The sequence below is a fragment of the Meriones unguiculatus genome, chromosome 9, assembly GCF_030254825.1.
Source record: "Meriones unguiculatus strain TT.TT164.6M chromosome 9, Bangor_MerUng_6.1, whole genome shotgun sequence".
Taxonomy (NCBI): domain Eukaryota; kingdom Metazoa; phylum Chordata; class Mammalia; order Rodentia; family Muridae; genus Meriones; species Meriones unguiculatus.
Window position 1 is genome coordinate 66,599,198 of NC_083357.1, and position 17,843 is coordinate 66,617,040.

A 17,843-nucleotide genomic window follows, 5' to 3' on the forward strand; every position below is an offset into this window, starting at 1 on the left:
ACAAAGATAGGTTTAATGCCAGCATTTCCTGCCCCAGACCCCCCCCCACACACACACATCCTTTCCCTCACCACAGCCGTCTGTGCCCTAAAATCCCCTTGAACCTGTTCTCTGAAGTCCCTTCCTCCTTCCCTCTTCACAACCAAAGCCAGGCCATTATAAGGCTGCTGGGCAGATGCCTGCTTATAAACTAGAGGTAAAGCTGGAGAGAGAAGCCTCCACCCTGGTTCTCAGAAAGAGCTACACTTCAAGATCCAGACTAGTTCCAGTACTAGCCTTGGTCCATGGCTCCCTCCACCTCTCCCAAGGCCACCCCAGCCTATGCAGACCCGTCCATCCACCCCTCTTCCAGCCGGTGTGTTCTACGTGCATAACAGGCAGCACAGCCTTCCAGATGGCCAAGCCCCTGTTCCCAGGGGCTGTCTCCTCCTAGAGTCACACACCATACACACACACACACACACACACACACACACACACACACACATGAACACATGCACGTGTGGTAGTCACCCACCACCTGAACCAGACCTCGTGAGATGAGCAGTGTGCCTACTGGAGCAGGTGGCATCCATGCTCAGAACCAGAAACAGAGATGACAAGTAAATCTTGAGCAAAGGCTGAGGTATTTTGAGAGATAGAGCCTAGAGAAGGAGAGGAAGACCAGCCAGGATAACCAGGTTGTTCTCAACTCCCTGACCAGAATAAAACCACCATCAGATCTCCATGAGGAGACCTTTGTAGGAGCAGTCCTCTGAGCACAAAGATGCTCCCACCGCAACCCTCCATACTGAGAAATACTCAACCATTCTTGTTTGTTTGTTTGTTTGTCTGTGTGTTTTCAAGACAAGGTTTCTCTGTGTATCAAGCCCTCGCTGTCCTGGACTTGCTTTATAGACCAGGCTGGAACTCATAGAGATCCACCTGCCTCTGCCTCCCATGTGCTGGGATCACAGGCATGCGCCTCTACACCAGCTGTACTTACCCATTCTTTAAAGACAGCCATTTTGTCATTATCTGGGTGCCACATCCCCCAGGGGAGGTCTTCTACCAACACCCCCTGTCAACCTGAGGGCCCCAACCTTCTCCTGTGCTCCTCTACTAACTCACTCAAGAAGTGCTTTGTCTCCTTTGGAAAGGGACATGCATATCCAGAAGGGCATTTTTGTCATGCTAGTCTAGCACTTCAACAAGCACACAGTAGATGCTCAATAAATACCTGATGGACAAATGAAAGTTTGGGGAGAGGCAATAGAATGGGGCAGAGGACAAAAACCACAAAGTGGCGACTCACATGTTGTTCTGAGAAGCCTTCCAGGGGCTACTCCGGCCTTTTCCTTGTTTTCCCATGGTGTTGAGCTCCCTTGAGGCTCCTGACGGAGGTGGCAGAAAGAAAGGAGGCTAGACGGGAGGAGACAAGAGAGTGAAAGGGAATGAGCAGACTGAGTCACACAAAAGTCAGCTGGCTCAAATGAAAGGCTCTACCCAGGGCAAGGACATGGCCGCTGCTACCCGAGCTCAGAGGTCTGATACTCTAGCCTGGGAGCCACAGGAGCCAGCTTTGAGGTGGACAGTGGAGTCCCAGGCCAGGCCACCCTGAGTTGTCTGAGTAATTTAACAGAGAGCTGTCAGTTGACAGTCATGGAACTGTGTGATACTGAACAAAGCTATCTTCTCTGGGTTTGTTTTCTCACAGATAAGCGTTGGTCCATCTACATGACCTTCAAGGTTCACTAACATATGATATGAAGGTTAAACATGAAAGGCTTGGATGTGAACAGTTACCCTTTCTACAGAGCAGCTCCTGAGACAATTAGGACTCAGCAGACATGAGCTGAAGACCACCAAGGCTCGGAATAGACAGGGAAGTCTTTGGGAGGGATGAAATTAACACACAATGAGAGAAAGATAACCTAATTGTGCAACTCCACCTACATATCTTAAGTCTCATCCATCAAAAAAAAAATCTAGACTTTTTAGAGTGTTCAGAAACGGTAGAGAAAGGCTTGGAGAAGCCAGCTACATACTCACTGGAAAGCAGTTGACTTGGTTAACTTGTAGTTAACAGGGGACAAGTCGACTTGGTGATGATGAATTTCCAGGGACAGGGGAGAGTGATGAGACAGGAGCAGCCCCCAAAGTAGGGGAGCAATGGCTCAACAGTTAAAAGTGCCAGCTGCTCTTCCTGAGGACCCTGGTTCTGTTCCCAGTGCCTATATTGGGTGGCTTATAATTGTGTAACACAGCTCCAAGGGATCTGACACACTTCTCTGGCCTCTGAGGACACACATATAAAGGTCTTAAAAGGCAGGACATCAGAGCAGAGGGGCAGCTGTCACCCTCTTTGCTTCTGACCTTTAAAACGGCAGTGTGACTTTGGGCGATGGCTGTACTCTCTCCGGCCTTCTACTGGGCACAATGGCGCAAGTCACACTGTGTGAAGACAGCAGACGGCTACCTGACCTCACTGCCCCTTCCAGCACTGAAACCCCTCAAATTCTCCCCAACTCTTCCTGTGCTGTCCCCTCATGTCTCTGGGTAACAGGAACCCAGCTTCTGTCTGTATCCCAGCCATCTGCTAACCCTGTTGCAGAGCAGACCATGCAGGGCCATTGCATGAGGCCAGAGTAAAGTTCCTAGAGTCTAACTCACTAGAGTAATAGAATTTCACATCCTCCTTGGCCCGAGGGGTCACCTGACAAAATGAAAGGGAGACTGAACAGGGAAGATGAGCAAGAGTTCTTAGTGGAGTGTTCAAGGCTGGCCCAGGCCCTTGTGTGAAAGGCCTGCGACCACACCATGGCAAAAAGATTCCGTTAGCAATCTGCTGTAGCCCCACCAGCGGAGCCTTCACCTGCTCCCTCCAGGTCCCCTACCTGCAGCTGATCCAGGACCTCATTAAATATTTTTATGACTCTGAGATGACTCCTCTTCATTCATCAGAGAAATCTGAGCTCTTGATGGTTTACATCGGTAAGAACCACCACTAAAGCCAGGCCTCAAGGCAAGATACCGAGCAGCCAAATGGCTCTAACCCAAGCCTCCCGGGAGGTGGCTTTCAGGGTTCTGAAGCCACCATGAGGTAGGCAGGGCTACACCAGAATGAAGCTAGGTAGCTCTGCTTCTATCCAAGAAGGTAGAAGAGGGGACCAAAACCACACCCCCGTACCCAGTGCTGCTAGGCCTAAGAATCCTTGGCCTCCTACAAGCCTCAGGCCTTCCCAGCAAGGGCAGGTCCCATCCTGAGAACACAGAGCTGGGAGTGTGAGGCTTTAAGGAGGCTGATCGCCCCGAAATAGATTTGTGTTTTTCACAACTTTTTTTTTAAAAAAATGAGCCACTGGCATCTCTTGCAGCATGGGAAAAAAATAGCCTCAACTGTTAACAAATAAAGATTATAAAAAAGCTCCAACTGTTCCCCATGGGTGTCTATGTGGTGGGGGGGGGAGGGAGTAAGGTGAGGGAGATGAGCGACTCAGAACCTGGGTCTCTTCTCTCTGACCTGGCCCCTGCCTCTGAGCTGCCAGGAATCACAAGGGCTGGGTAGTTGAGAGGAGTAAGCCTTAGTGCCGGAGGCAGAGACATTTGCATGGACCTTCAGCTGCTGTGTCCACTGAGCACGTATATTCTTGCTTTCTGCTTCCAAATACACAGGACAGTGTAATACAGACCATATTGCAGCCAGGCTGGTTTCAGGAAAGCTGGAGGACAGAGTTTGTGAAGGCAATACTTGGAAGGTCAAGTTAGCCTGGAATGGACTCCCCTGGGTGTTGCCGGATGACACTAAGCAGCTTGATTTTGAGGCTGCAGCCACTTCTGACCCTGGCCTTAGTGGCACTGATTAGGGCTACCCCAGAGGACATGTGGTCCTCACTTAGGTCCTTAGTCTCCCTGGAGAACTCTAGGCTGAATCCTTTTTATGCCTTTGCCTTGTACTAGGAGCCTCCTTGGTACCTGGACCCCTAAGGATGAAATGGAATGGTATGAATACATGGCACCTAGTTAGTAGCTGAGCTCCTGTCCCTGCAGAGGCCTCAGGGGAAAAAAAATGGGTGGTTGACTTGGGGGACTCATGTGGGGTCCCTGGCCCTGATCTTTGACAGAATAAAAAAGCACCTTAAGTTCTGAGAAGCCTCCTGTTCTCTACAAAGCCTGGGGTTCTTTCAGACCCACTCCACCCACCTTTATAGGCTCGGCTCTCTCTCCTCTCCTTGTTTCTCTCTTTTTCTTCCCTCTCCCTTTTCCTGCCTCCTAAGTTAAGATTCTGTAATAAGTGCACGCAGTGATCCAGCTTAGGGTAGGCAGGTGACAAGCCATCACTGGGACCCTCCGGGGCATTACTCAACCCTGAGTGATGCTCCAGGGCCTGGGGTTAGGGACTGCTGATCAGAAGTTTCTTGAAAGAGCTACAGTGATGAGGGACACACGAGCAGCTGTACATCCCTGGCCTCCTCAGGACCCCACTCTTCCCAGGGTCTGGTTTTCAAATGGCTAAGAACTGGGGGAAGAGCTGTGTGGAGATTGCTAAGATTACTCTGACTTGATACAAACCAAGTTTGCAGGGTGTGGTCATGGCTGGTTTAAGACCCCTCATACCACGGAGGATTGTGTGAAAGGAGCTGCAGGCAGGAATGCAAGCCACAAGGACCCAATTTTCACTTAGAAAGAAGCTGATGCTCAGAGTTGACGACTGTCAACACAGGACACAACTTATGCCGGGCAGGTGCCTGGGCAGAGGAATTAGAATGTGGGCTGCTGCCAGGCTGCCCACTGGAAGCACATGTTCCAACTTTGATTGTCTGGGGATTATTGCATGCTCTGAAAAAAAATCACTGTTGGTCACAGACCTACCCTCTTCCTCTTGCTCCCAAGAGTGCCAGCAGGAAGCTCACTGGGAGCCTGAGCTATATAGGTTGGCACTCAGGGCTAGAGGCAACCCTGAGGAGCTCAGAGTGGAGGTTGCTCTGTCATATTTTCCCTGCAGGGAGCCTTGAAGTCCTAGCTTGGATCACTCAGATGCAGACCTGAGGACCAGAGAAGCAGGTACATTGAGATATAGAGCCTTAGGTCCAGCTTGGGCATTCTGGACACAGGCTGCTCCAGAGGAAGACAGTGCTGTTTCAGGCAGAAGTGGCGTAAGGGCACAGATAATCCTGTTGGATCAAGATGGTGAACAGCCTGTGCGACCCCTGACACACTGTCTAACTGCGATTTAACTTTCTCTGCAAATAATAAGGCTTGTTTGACCACTTATCCCTGTCATTAGCCTCTCTCTCTCATTCATCAAATACATGCTAAGCTCCTTCTGGTGCCTGGTGCTGAGCTAGAGGTCAAAGAGATTAAGAAATGGCAAGGATGCCAGCAACTGAGATCATCAAGGTTTAGGAGAACAATAACTACTTTCTTCCTTCTTCCTTCTTTTTCTTTCTTTCTTTCTTTCTTTCTTTCTTTCTTTCTTTCTTTCTTTCTTTCTTTCTTTCTCCTTCCTTCCTTCCTTCCTTTCTTTCTCTTTCTTTCTTTCTTTCTTTCTTTCTTTCTCCTTCATTCCTTCCTTCCTTCCTTCCTTCCTTCCTTTCTTTCTTTCTTTCTTTCTTTCTTTCTTTTCCCTTCCTTCCTTCCTTCCTTCCTTCTTTTCTTTCTTTCTTTTTTGTTTTGTTTTTTGTTGTTTTGAGACAGGGTTTACAAACCTGGTATAACAAACCCTGGCTGTCCTGGAACTCACCCTGTAGATCAGGCTGGCCTGGAATTCACAGCGATCCCCCTGCCTCTGCCTCCCAAGGGCCAAGCTCAGCTTTGTTTAAAAATTTAAAATCCAGTAATAAAGAGTTGCCATTATCATCATCATCATCATCATCATCATCATCATCATCATTATCATTATCTTCCTTCTCCTACCCCTTGGCCAAGGAGAAAATTGAAATTGAAGCTTCCAGAGGTGATAGGTTCTTCCGGGGTCACAGCGCAGGTAGTTAGCATAAAGGTTCCCACTAGGCTGAGCAGCTTGGCAAGATGCAGATGTCCTGGGGCAGGTGCCCAGGTAGAGGAGTAGAAGTGTGGGACACTGCCAGACTGTTCAGTGGAAGCACACCCCAGTTCTGATTGTTTGGGGTGTGCCAAACGTGAGGCAGTGTTCATGCCCTGAGCCTCCCAGATGGAGCTACACAACCCTGGCCCCTTTCCAGTCTTGGCTCTAACTCCCTACAGGTTTTCCTGGCTTTCAGTTTTCTTGTACAGAACTACATCGGTGACTGATCACCCCATCACCACCACACACACCTCCACCCCATCATTTTTGGAATTCTGAAGTGTGCTATTATGGTGTAGCTATGTCTGCCATGAGGGAGGGTCGTGGCTGGAGGGAGAAGGAAAGCAGAGCAGAGGGCTCTGCTAACCTGAGGACCTCTTTCAGGCCACTCTGGGTAGGACTGGAGTGATTCTTGCCTCTCACAGAGTTTGAGGTTTTTTGTCTACCCAGGCTGCTGTCCTTAACTCAATGTACACTTGGCCATTGAGGGCCTGGTTGAGCTTAACATTCCAGACGAGAAAGTGCGGCCTTGGGGTAGGGCGAGGAGGACAAGATAGAAAATTCCTGAATTTACTGCCTCGGCCCAAAGTGAATGTGAACATAGCCAGTGAGAGCCTTAAATGGCCACTTCAGGAAGCCTCTTTCAGATACGGGAACAAGGCCTGTGCCCCTCTCCACCTTAGCCCACGTCCAGGGTAGCCCACGCCTGAATTATGACTGCCTAGTTGCCATACTTGGAAGCCCCAAGAAGCCTCAGGCTCAGGCCTGATCTCAGCGATATCTATCTATTATTAAAACCAAAAGGGTCCCTCATTTAGCTGCTACTTTGTAAGGGATTAAATGTTGAGGCAGGAACAGGCGTGTTCACTGCAAGCCCGCAAGCTCCTAGGTAGCTGGGAATGGAAAGAGGAACAAAATGTAAGGGTTGGAGGCTGGAAAGGGGAAGAATTAGAATTTGGGCTATTGATCTATTGGGGGGGGGGGTGCGCACATATTCTATTGCCTAAACGGTCGAGTTTCTCCAAAGTGTGGAAGGCCATCCAGGGTTTGGGGGTCAGAAGGTGCAAGTTATCCCAAAGGCTGGAGACAATTGCAGAGGAGAGACTTTCCTAGAGTATGTGAGTCAGGGGCCCTAAAGACTAAGGGAGGCAGGAAGGAAATCAGGTGACCTCAAAGGCCAGAGTGGCCCCAACATCACAAGGTATCACTGTGGCCTTTTTATTAATCAACCTGTAGCACCTTTGATTAATAAAATTCAATGGTTGGGGAGGATAAGATTTCTGCTTGTCCAACCACTTAAATACCTACCCTTCCATCCTAGCCAGGGTCACAGGAAAGAATGGAACTCTGCTCTACACTGGCCCATGGCTACTAGCTATAACCCCCCATCACTACATACATAGCAGGCAAAAGTCCTTTGTCTCCTATTCCAAACCTGGCCACCACAGGTAGCCGCTGGGCCTCAGTCCAGGGGATGTTACAATGTTACAGGCCAACAGATCCAGAACCAGGATCCTTAGCCACCCGCCCTCCGTCTGATATCACATGTCACCTTCCCTAAGAGACCTGACACTGAGAACAGAGAGCAGGGATGAGAGAACCCTTTCTTTTTCTCCAGTACACAGGGCATTAACTTACCTGCTGTGTCTCCTTGAGGGCCCAGCTAGCCTGTCGCCTTTCCTTGTCTGTACACAGTGCTGGCCTGGGCCCAGGTTGTTGGGAGGGGAGATGTAAAGAAACAGCAGGCCTATTGGATTTTAAGGCTAGGATCCAAATCTTAGCCTATGGCAAAGCAGGTTAAATGCTCAGGTAACCAGGAACATGGCCTTTCACTCTGAAACCCACACCCCACCCCACTGCACCCCACCCCACCCCACCCCTGCCCTTAGGCTTTCACAGAGCCCAAAATAAACCACCTGTTCCTGCCTTTGGCCAGATAAGCATTCCTGGAGCCTGGACTAGTTACTGCCTCCCCTGGAGTCCTATATAGCTACCCTCGGGCTGCTGGGAGGACTTGGGCCCTGGCCTGTCCTCCTGGGTCCCTGGTGAGTCACACTGCTTTGGAATCTCATTCACTGGCATTTTCTGACGCACTTCCTGATAGCCTGGCCTGGCGCCAGGAAATGGGCACTGCCACAGCAACCCCACCGGTGATTATTACTTTTGTCTCTCTGAACTCCAGGCCATAGAGGTTGGGGAGAGGGAAGTCTGGCCAGAGAAGCCAGGTGGGGACAGAGAGGCTGTGTTCAGCTTGGGTTTACCTGCACACAGGTGGAGAACAGCAGGAAATCTAAGGATTAGCATGGTTGCCCAGGAAACGAAAGACAGAAAACCTAAACTGGCCACCAGGCTTTTTTTTTTTTCTTAGTATGTGGTTTTGAGAGCTCAAGCTGGCCTCAAACTCCAGCAATCCTCCTGCCTCGCTGGGGTTGCAGGCGTAAGGGCTTCTTGGAATGGATTTCGGGGCCTCAGTTTAACATCTCGTGGATCTTTTAAAGGTTCGAAGACTCTGGATGCAAACGCTGAGAGGGACCACCTCTTTGCGCTGTTGCACCCTTCCAAATGGAGCTGTCCCCACGGACTCACACGTGGTGCACTTGTTCTCCAGCCCAGCACCTTTTAGGGGGGCTGTAAGGGCTTTCAGAGATGGGACCTAGATGGCAGAAGGCCATGGCCCAGGCCCTGGCTCCTGGTGTCTCTGATTCCTGGTACACGATGCTATGAAGCACTTTATGCTCCCAGCTGCCATAGGCGGCTGCCACCATATACTCTGCAGTGATGGACTGAAAGCCAAAATAGATGCTTCCTCCCTTAAGTTGTTCTGTCAAGTACTTTATCATGGTGACATAAAAATAATTAATAATATATCTCTCATTTTGAATATCCTGCGAGGGCTCAGCCCCAGGTGGGATTTTGGAAAACAGAAGCGGGAAGGAACATTGATACCACCAGGCTAGAGGGGGCAAACGGGAGATCTCGATTCATTCCTAGCTCTCAGCCTCCCAAACTATAAACCAATATAAACAAACCTCTTTGCTTTATACATTTCTCAGTCCTCAGAGTTTTATTACGGAAACCTAAATAGACTAAGATGGTCTCTACCCATGTTTTGTTGGTTTGTTGGTTTGTTTGTTTTCAGATCAAAGGAACCTTTAAACAGAAGCATGCCATGGACAAGTGGGTTTACAGGTTTAAGCCCAAAGTCAGACTGCCAGAGTTCAAATCGAAGACTTGCTACTTACAGGCTTTGGCTATGTTTCCAGTTTCCTTCTGTGGCCATCAACATTTTTTAAATGGTATGTAATACATAAAATACCCCAGGTACCTGAGTTATAAAACATAGCAGAGACCCAAACGATTGCGAAGGCCTTTCGTCAACTCTAAAAGCATAATATAATCCTACCCGGGAGTGGTGGCACACACCTGTAGTCCCAGCACTCAGGAGGCAGAGGCAGGCAGATTTCTGTGTGTTCGGGGCCAGCCTGGTCTACCTACTGAGTTCCAGAAGAGCCAAGGCTACACAGAGAGACCCTGTCTCAATACCCACCACATCAAAAAAAAAGTGTAATGTAATCGGTATACCTCATGAGAAAAGCTCTATACTGTCCTCAATTCTCCTATCTCTCCACCTTCTCCTTCTTCCTGCCTCATTCCCCCCTCCGTTTCTACTTCTAACAGAGGGAATTCATGCTATATGGATTTGTCATTTCACTGACAGTTTTATATCACTTGCATATATTGTGTGCAATTGCCTATAATATGTGATGCAGACTTGCTTGCTTGGTGTTCACTTGTCTTCACCTTTTGGGTGGGGGTCAAAGGTGATGGGGATGGAGCCCAGGGCCTCCATTACATGCTAAGCACATACCCTGCCATGGAACTCTACCTTCAGCCTAACTACTTCCTGATAATTTTTTGAGTTGTTGTATTATACGCACACCCTATGTTAGACTTGTTTGACCCCATCAACTCTGTGTTCATAAGGCATAGATCCTATACTATTGTCCTTCATTTTTGCCACAGTTTACCGTACCTCAGCTCCGGCAGTACCAGGCTGCTCAGTTTCTTTGAACATTCTTGTGCTTATCTTTGTGTGTACACATTCAAGCCTTCCTCATTGGGGAAGTAACTGGATTTGGAATGCCTGGATGATAGAAAAATATGCATCTTCAATTGCAACAAGGGGATACCAAAGCATTTTCCCAGGGAGTTTCTAAGGGGTCCCAGCCAAGCAGGATAGGGCATGCCTGCAATTCCAGCACTTGAAATGCTGAGGCAGGAGGATTTTGACTTCTAAGGAAGACTGAGCTATATAGCAAAACTCTCTCTCTCAAAAATGAAAATAAATAAATAAATAAAAATTCCCAGCTGCTTTGTGTTCTCATCTCCACACAGGTTTTTGGGTGTGACCTTGTGCCTTTTTTTTTGGGGGGGGTGCATAGTGGTGTTCCAGTTGGACAATCTGGGGCTCACTGATTACTAACAAGACCAAGAAAATAATACCCTAAGTTTTGCTACATTGTGTTTCCATTTCTGTGAGATACCCATCTCTGTCTCCCCACCCACCTCTTTTTGCGGACACTATCATTTCCTTGACCTCTGTTACCCGTAGCAGTTTCTTGTGTGTTCTCAGGTTTTCTTTCACTCATGTTTTAAAGTACGTGAATGTGAGCCTTTATGAGCATATTTGCACCATGTGTGAACAGGAGCCCATAGAGGCTAGAAAAGGGTGTTGGTTTCTCTTAAACTGCAGGTTTAAGGTGGTTGTGAGCTACTGTGTGATCGCTGGAAGCCAAACCTGGGTCTTCTGCAAGAGGAGTTAGTACTCTTTTTTTTTTTGGGGGGGGGAGGGAGGGTCAGAATTTGAGACAGGGTCTCTCTATGTAGCCCTGGCTGTCCTGTAACTCACTATGTAGATCAGGCTGGCCTCAAACTCTTGAGATTCCCCTACCTCTGCCTCTTGAGTGTTGAAACTAAAGGTGTGCACCACCACTGCCTGGCAAGGAGCTAGTACTCTTAAATGTTGAAGCATCTCTCCCCCTTCCATTCTTCCCCACCCCCTCCCTTTTTGAGATAAGGTTTTACTATATTGCCCTGGTTGGCCTAGATTTGCTATATACACCAGACTGGCCTCAGACTCAGAAATCTGCCTGCGTTTGCCTCCTTGACAAGGTGCTGGGATTAAGGCCTGTGCCACCACACACTCTTACCTTTTCCAAATAATTATAAGCATGACAAGTGTGTTCTCCGGGACTGTGGACAGTTTTAAGATTTTCCTATTGTGTCTTTTGAAGAACAGAAATCCCTAATTATGTTGCAGTTGAAGAATTAATCAAGCACCCTTTTGTGGCAATGCTTTCTCTGTCTTAATTGAGAAGTCCTTCCTTACCCCAAGGTTACTACTGGGTTTTCTCAATTTTCTGCTTGGGGACCAAGTCTCGCTTTTTCATCTCAGAGCTTTTCCGTTGCTATTTAAAAATAGGGAGAGTTTTCTTGCTTGTTTTTGTCATTAAGAAAAATAGTATTTTATTTGAAAACGATTTTGTTATCTGGGCCTGGAAGTTGGCTCAGCATTTTCGATGCAAGCCTGACTATAATCCCAGGAACTCACTTCAAAAGCCAAAAACCAGATGTTGCCCATTTGCAATCCTAGCACTTCTGTGGGGTTGGCGGGCAGAGACAGGAGACTATCCCAGAAGGTCTAGGCCAGAGAGCATGCAGCAGCAGAACCACAGAACCCTGTCTCAATAAGATGGAAGACAATGGCTCTGGAAGAGCTGTCCTCAGACTACCACACGCACACGCACACGCACACGCACACGCACAGTCTCTCAAACTCAATAAATCAAAAACAAGATAAGAACAAAAACTAATTCTTTTCCTGTGCTCCAGAAATAACGCAGTGGTACAGTGTTTCACAAGCGAAAGGCCCTGGGCTCTATCTCCATTACCAAAAGGAACATAATAACTTAAAAAAAAAAAACAAAAAAACAACTTTCCTTGTTCCATGAAGCGTATACTCATAAAGGAATGAAAAAAGACTCCAAAAGACAAGAGCCAAATAAATATTACAGAAATGGTCATGACCAGCAGATACAGAAAACTGAAATCAGCACGACGCTGGGCATAGAATTGTCTCCATTTTTATGTCTTTTTTATTGCGTAAATTTACTGTAAAACATTTAGAAAATAGAAGAAAAGCTAGCAAAGCTTCATACACCTCTGAAATTTAAATATTTCTTCTAACACCTCCATTGGCTACCCAGGAACAGAGCTCTCAACTGGCAAGAAGGGGAGAATATTCCACATCACAGACACCACCCGCTTTGAAAGACCTCCAAGCCATGCCCATGGTAATGGAGAGACTTCTGACCACTTCCGTAGTCAAAGTGTGTCTCTACGGGACCTTCCCTGGCCCAGTATAATGCCAAAGAAGCTGGACCATCTCTCCAGCCCCATCCAGTCCTCACCCCCCTCCCCATTAAGCTGAGCTCTCTGCACAGTTTCATTGGATTGGTACCAGGCAGTCTGCCCATCAACACAAACTTCATCCTTCCCTATCCTGCCTCACCTGTAGCAGGCAGAGACCACCTGCCAGGTCCCCGTGGTTTCTGAAGTGATGCCAGAGATGCCTGACAATCCAGACAGTGTCTCAACCGTGGGGCTGGAGTTCACACAGAAGGCAGAGTTACACAGAGTCTGCCATAGTACAGTGAGAGTTTAGAGGTGTCCTCCAAAGACATATGTAGAAAGATAATCCGTAGGGGCCTGGAGAGATGGTATATCGGTTAAGAACACGAAGCTGCTCTTCCAGGGGATACCCAGTCCCCACACGGCAACTCACTAGAGTCTGAAGCCCTCTTCTGGCCTCTGGGGTTACAAGGCACATATGTAATGTGCAGACATACATGCGGACAAAACACCTACCGATATAAAATAGAATGAGAGAGAGAGAGTGTGTGTGAACTGTAACAGTATTGCGAGGCAGAGCTTGAGAAAAATGGTTAGGTCACAAGGTCCCATCCTTATGAGCAGGATTAGTGTCCTAAAAATGACCCAGGGAGCTTGTTAGCAAGCCACGGAGGACAGACACGGCCAGAACGTGACATCTCTAAACCAGGTCTGGCAGCCCAGGTGTATAATCGCAACCACTCAGGAGGCTGAAGCAAAAGTTCAAGGCCAGAATGGGCAATTTAGTTTCAAAATAAAAACTGAAGAGAACCAGAGATGTAGCTCGGTGAAGGGAGTTAGATCCAATCACCAGAGAAAGAAAAGAAAACTCCCTCCCTCCCTCCCTCTCAGCAATACTGCCTAGGACCCAGTGCTCTCAATCTCTGGACACAGCCACCCCTTGTTCTTACAGTGGGAGATCTGAGGACCTACTAGACACAAACCCTGAGACCGGCGGCGAGAGCAGCCAGCGGGGCTGCTGCAGCCAGCACTGAGCTAACCAGGCTCGGGGCCAAGCTGAGGCCAGGAGCTGGCGCTGGAGGTGTGAGCTGGCCGCTGGGCAGCCGGGCAGCGCAGCGTCCGCACTGCAGAGCAAGCCCGGGGTGGGCTTCCCAGACCCGCTCCCTGCCTGCCTTCCCCTTCTAGCCTTGCACCACCGAGGGCTAGGGTGAGCTGGCCACTGCCTGCAGAATTCCCGGGAGGGCCCTATGTGGCTTTCTCAAACGACTGTGGTGAGCGAAAGACTCAACTCTAAAAAATCAGACTACTTGAACAGTCTCGAGGGGCCTGCCCTACCTAGTCAGCTCCAGATTAGCAAAGAGAGGGTTGGTTGGGGGATGGGAAGGTGGGCGGGGCTTCCTGCTGCTCCTGAGGGTTCCACACTGGGGACCAGCTGAGCGCAGCTCCTCTGAACTCCCACAACCCAGGTTTTAAAATAATTGTCACCACAACCCGACTTAAAGAGGCAATTCCTCGCAACCGTGTTTGCAGAAACCCCTGTCCCTAAGAATTACAGAACTCCTTATGCCTGGCATTAATGATTTGCTTGCAAAAGGAAATGAGACTGCGGTAAGAAAAATTTTTTGGCCTTAAGCTCTACAAAACAGACAGGAGATGGTAAAACAGAAAAGGGCTGGCCCAGAGCAACGTAGTGTTTTCTTTTGATTGGCTGTAAGCTAAAAGAGCAAGTTAAATATAGGAGATGTGAGCAAATTTTAAAAATATTGGTTTTGGATGACAGGCTATGGGGTCTGGGTACAGTGAAACAGCGATCGAGTGGAAAGACCCAGGTTGTAATTTGGGGCTGCTCAAGTGTTTGTAGGTGTCACACAAAGCTATGAGGAGATTACATTCCTTGGAATGTAGAGCCGAAATTTTAAATATCTACAGAGTTTGTTTTGTGAAATAACTTGGCCCTGGACATCCGTGTTTAGCGCTGTGCTTTGAAGACAGCTAGGATAACAATCAAAATTGTGCTGGTTAAATGAACTGGCTCTTCTGTTTTTTCAAAATTATGAAGGAATTTGGCGACTAAATGCATTCTTTTTTTTCTCTTCACATTGGTAAGAAAATACCCAGGTTTTTCACTTGTCTGTCCTTATAAATATTCTAATGTGACAACTGAGCATTTAAACCTCCGGGGATTTAATGTACTGGTAAATTATTTAGGCAAATTAAAAATAGGCAAAGAACATGCAAATATGATTCATTAAAAAGGAATTAAATATAGAAACATTTTTAAATGTTTTACGTGGGGCCTTATGGGACAAACCTATCATCCCTACTCCCTGGGGGGTAGAGGTGGGAAGATCTCTAGTCCCAGGCTTGCCTGGGTTACAGGATGAATTTTAGGACAGCTTAGGCAACTTAACAAGATCCTGTTTCAAAATGAAAAGAAGAGGCTGGAAGATGTAGCTCAGTGGTAGGGTACTTGCGTATCTGAGTCCCTGGGTTCCTGGCATTTCCAGAACTGAAAACAAAAGTGTAAATTAGATTCTCCCCTCGCCCCCCCTCCCACATAAGACTACTACTCTGTACCTTGTACCTGGGAAGAAAGTGCTCAGCCCTAGATTAACTATGAAATCAGTAAGAATCCCACCCCATCCCACCATTTTGGTGGTAGTAGAGCTTGAACGGAGGACCTCAGAGTGCTAAATAAAAATACATTTGTGGGTGCACATGCTTTTAATCCCAGTACTCAGGAGGCAGAGGTGATGAGATCTCTGTAAATTCAAGGCCAGCCTGGTCTATAAATCAAGTCCAGGACAGTAAAAGCTACACAGAGAAACCCTGTCTCAAAGGGGGAAAAATGCTTTTGTGCTTTTGTGGGAATTGGAGAGATGGCTCAGGGGTTAGGAGCTCACAGTGCTCTTGCAGAGGACCGGAGACTTGAGTTTACTTTCCAAAACCTATATAAGGTGGGGAATCAAGGGCATGGAACACGCTCATGCCCTTGACAACACACGGAAGTATGCACGTAAACATAATTAGATAAAATGAATGTCTTTTTAAATGAATGTGTTTCTAAAGTATGGTTTTGCTATGTAGACTAAGCTGGACTTGAGCTACTGATTCTCCTGTCTCTCTTTAGCAAGTACTGGGCTATGGTGTAGACTCTCACCTGGGAAAGGTAAAATGTCCTTAAATGATAATACTCTACTCCCTCTGCTTTGTGGGAATATAAACTGGCAGACCTTATCTGGAAAACACTTAGATGATATATTTGGGAACCCAGTCAGAGCCCCGGAGTTACTATAAAGATTGTTAAAGACTCTAACCACGTTATGAACCAGCTACTTCTATTTTATTTTATTTTATTTTATTTTATTTTATTTTATTTTATTTTTAGGGTGTTGTACCTGCAAGTACATCTGTGTGCCGTGTGTGTGTGTGTGTGTGTGTGTGTGTGTGTGTGTGTGTAGATCCTTCAGATGACAGAAGAAGGTGCCATGTCCTGGAACTGGAGTTACAGACAGTTGTAAACTGCCGTGAGGGTGCCTGGTCCTTTGAAAGAGCTCTGAGGCCAAATCTTCTTCCCAGTCCTCAGCTACATCTTTCATAGATGCCCATGTGTGCTGCAAATAAGCCCTTTTGTCTCCTTTTAACTGTTCTTTTATCACTTTAATTCACAGGCTTAGGGACTGAATATAGACTGAATAACGGTTGCTTTGGCTCTCCCCCCCCCCTTTTTCATATATATTCAGAGGCTTAAAACATTCTCAACTACTTTGACGCAAGAAAGTCGGATAAGTTCTAGGGAAATAACCTCAGCCCAGAAATATTTGGTGATATCAGTAACGGTGGGGAAAACACAAAGGGAAACAAACCCACCACATATGGAGAGGTTTAAATGAATGGTGGATGTCTGTCTGTAAGATGGAATGTTGGTAGCATTGGCTGTCCTGGGGTGTGTGTGTGTGTGTTTGTGTGTGCCCAGACACCAGCTATATAAGTATTGGTTGTTTATCAGTACACTCTCAAGTATTAAGGAAAAATTCATCCGCAAAGAAAAGCAAAGAAGCATGTAATAGCCATTTCTAGAAGTCAAAGTTATAGATCTTACCATTTTTTCTGCATATTTTTTAAAGATTTTTTTAGATTTATATAATACATTTAGCGTTAGATTGGGGTGGTGTCTTAGGGTTTTTATTGCTGTGAAGAGACACAAGACCACAGCAACCGGTATAACGAAAACATTTAATTGGGGCTGGCTTATAGTTTCAGAGGTTTAATCCATTATCATCATGACAGCCTACAGGCAGACATGGTGCTGGAGAAGGAGCTGAGGGTTGTAAATCTTCATCCACAGGCAGCAGAAGGAGACTGTGTGCCACCACTAGGCATAACTTGAGCACTGGAGACCTCAAAGCCTGCCCCCAGAGTGATACACCTCCTCCAGCAAGGCCACACCTACTCCAGCAAGGGCACACCTTCTGATAGTTACACAACCTAATGGGCCAAGCATCCAAACACACGAGTCTCCGAGGCTGGCCGTACCTACTCAAACCACCACAGGTAGGAGAGCACCCCAATCATAAAAAGCAGCTATGTGAATCCAGGTATATTTCATGGTATGGGGGAGGGAACTCTATTTCCCCAGCACGTGCTAAGGGAAACAGTGCAAGCCTGAAGGAAGCACAGGAGAACGTGCCGATCTGGAGCTAGGGTAAACCCTGAGACGTGTGAAGCTGCCGCTGGCAGAGGACGGCATTCTTTTTCACAGAAAAAGTGAGTGGAAGAAGTGCGTTCTGAAATAGTGGTGAGAGTACAGTACAGAAGAAACACCGACAGCGTGCTCCTTACCATCAGGGAGAATGATGGGCTAAGCCAGGCATGCTGCTCACACCTGTCATCCCAGCATTTGGGAGATGAGAGAGGGGACTCACAAGTTAAGGCTACATAGCAAAAACCCAACCAAAACAAAACAGTCTTTATTTAGGTAGGCAGTAGCTCACGTCTGTAATCTACTTGCAAGGCTAAGGCAGGGGAATTACGAGTTCAAGGGTAGCCTGGGTTACATAATGAGTTGGAAGCCAGGCAGGGTTATATAAGAAGACCCTGTACACACACACATACACACACACACTCTCTCTCGTGCATGTACACACTCAGTGCTGGGGAGGAAATGACTCAGTTTATAAAATGCCTGCTGCATACATGTGAGGACCTGAGTTTGTTTCCCTAGCATTCACCTAAATGCACTTGCAAAGGATCTAGGTTCAGTTCTCAACACTCACGTGATGGTTTACAATCTTCTGTCTCTCCAGTTCCAGTGTCAGGATCTGACACCCTTGGCAGAACTCTCTGGGCACCAGGCATGTACATGGTACACACACATACATTAAGACAAAAACAAAACAAAAACCTC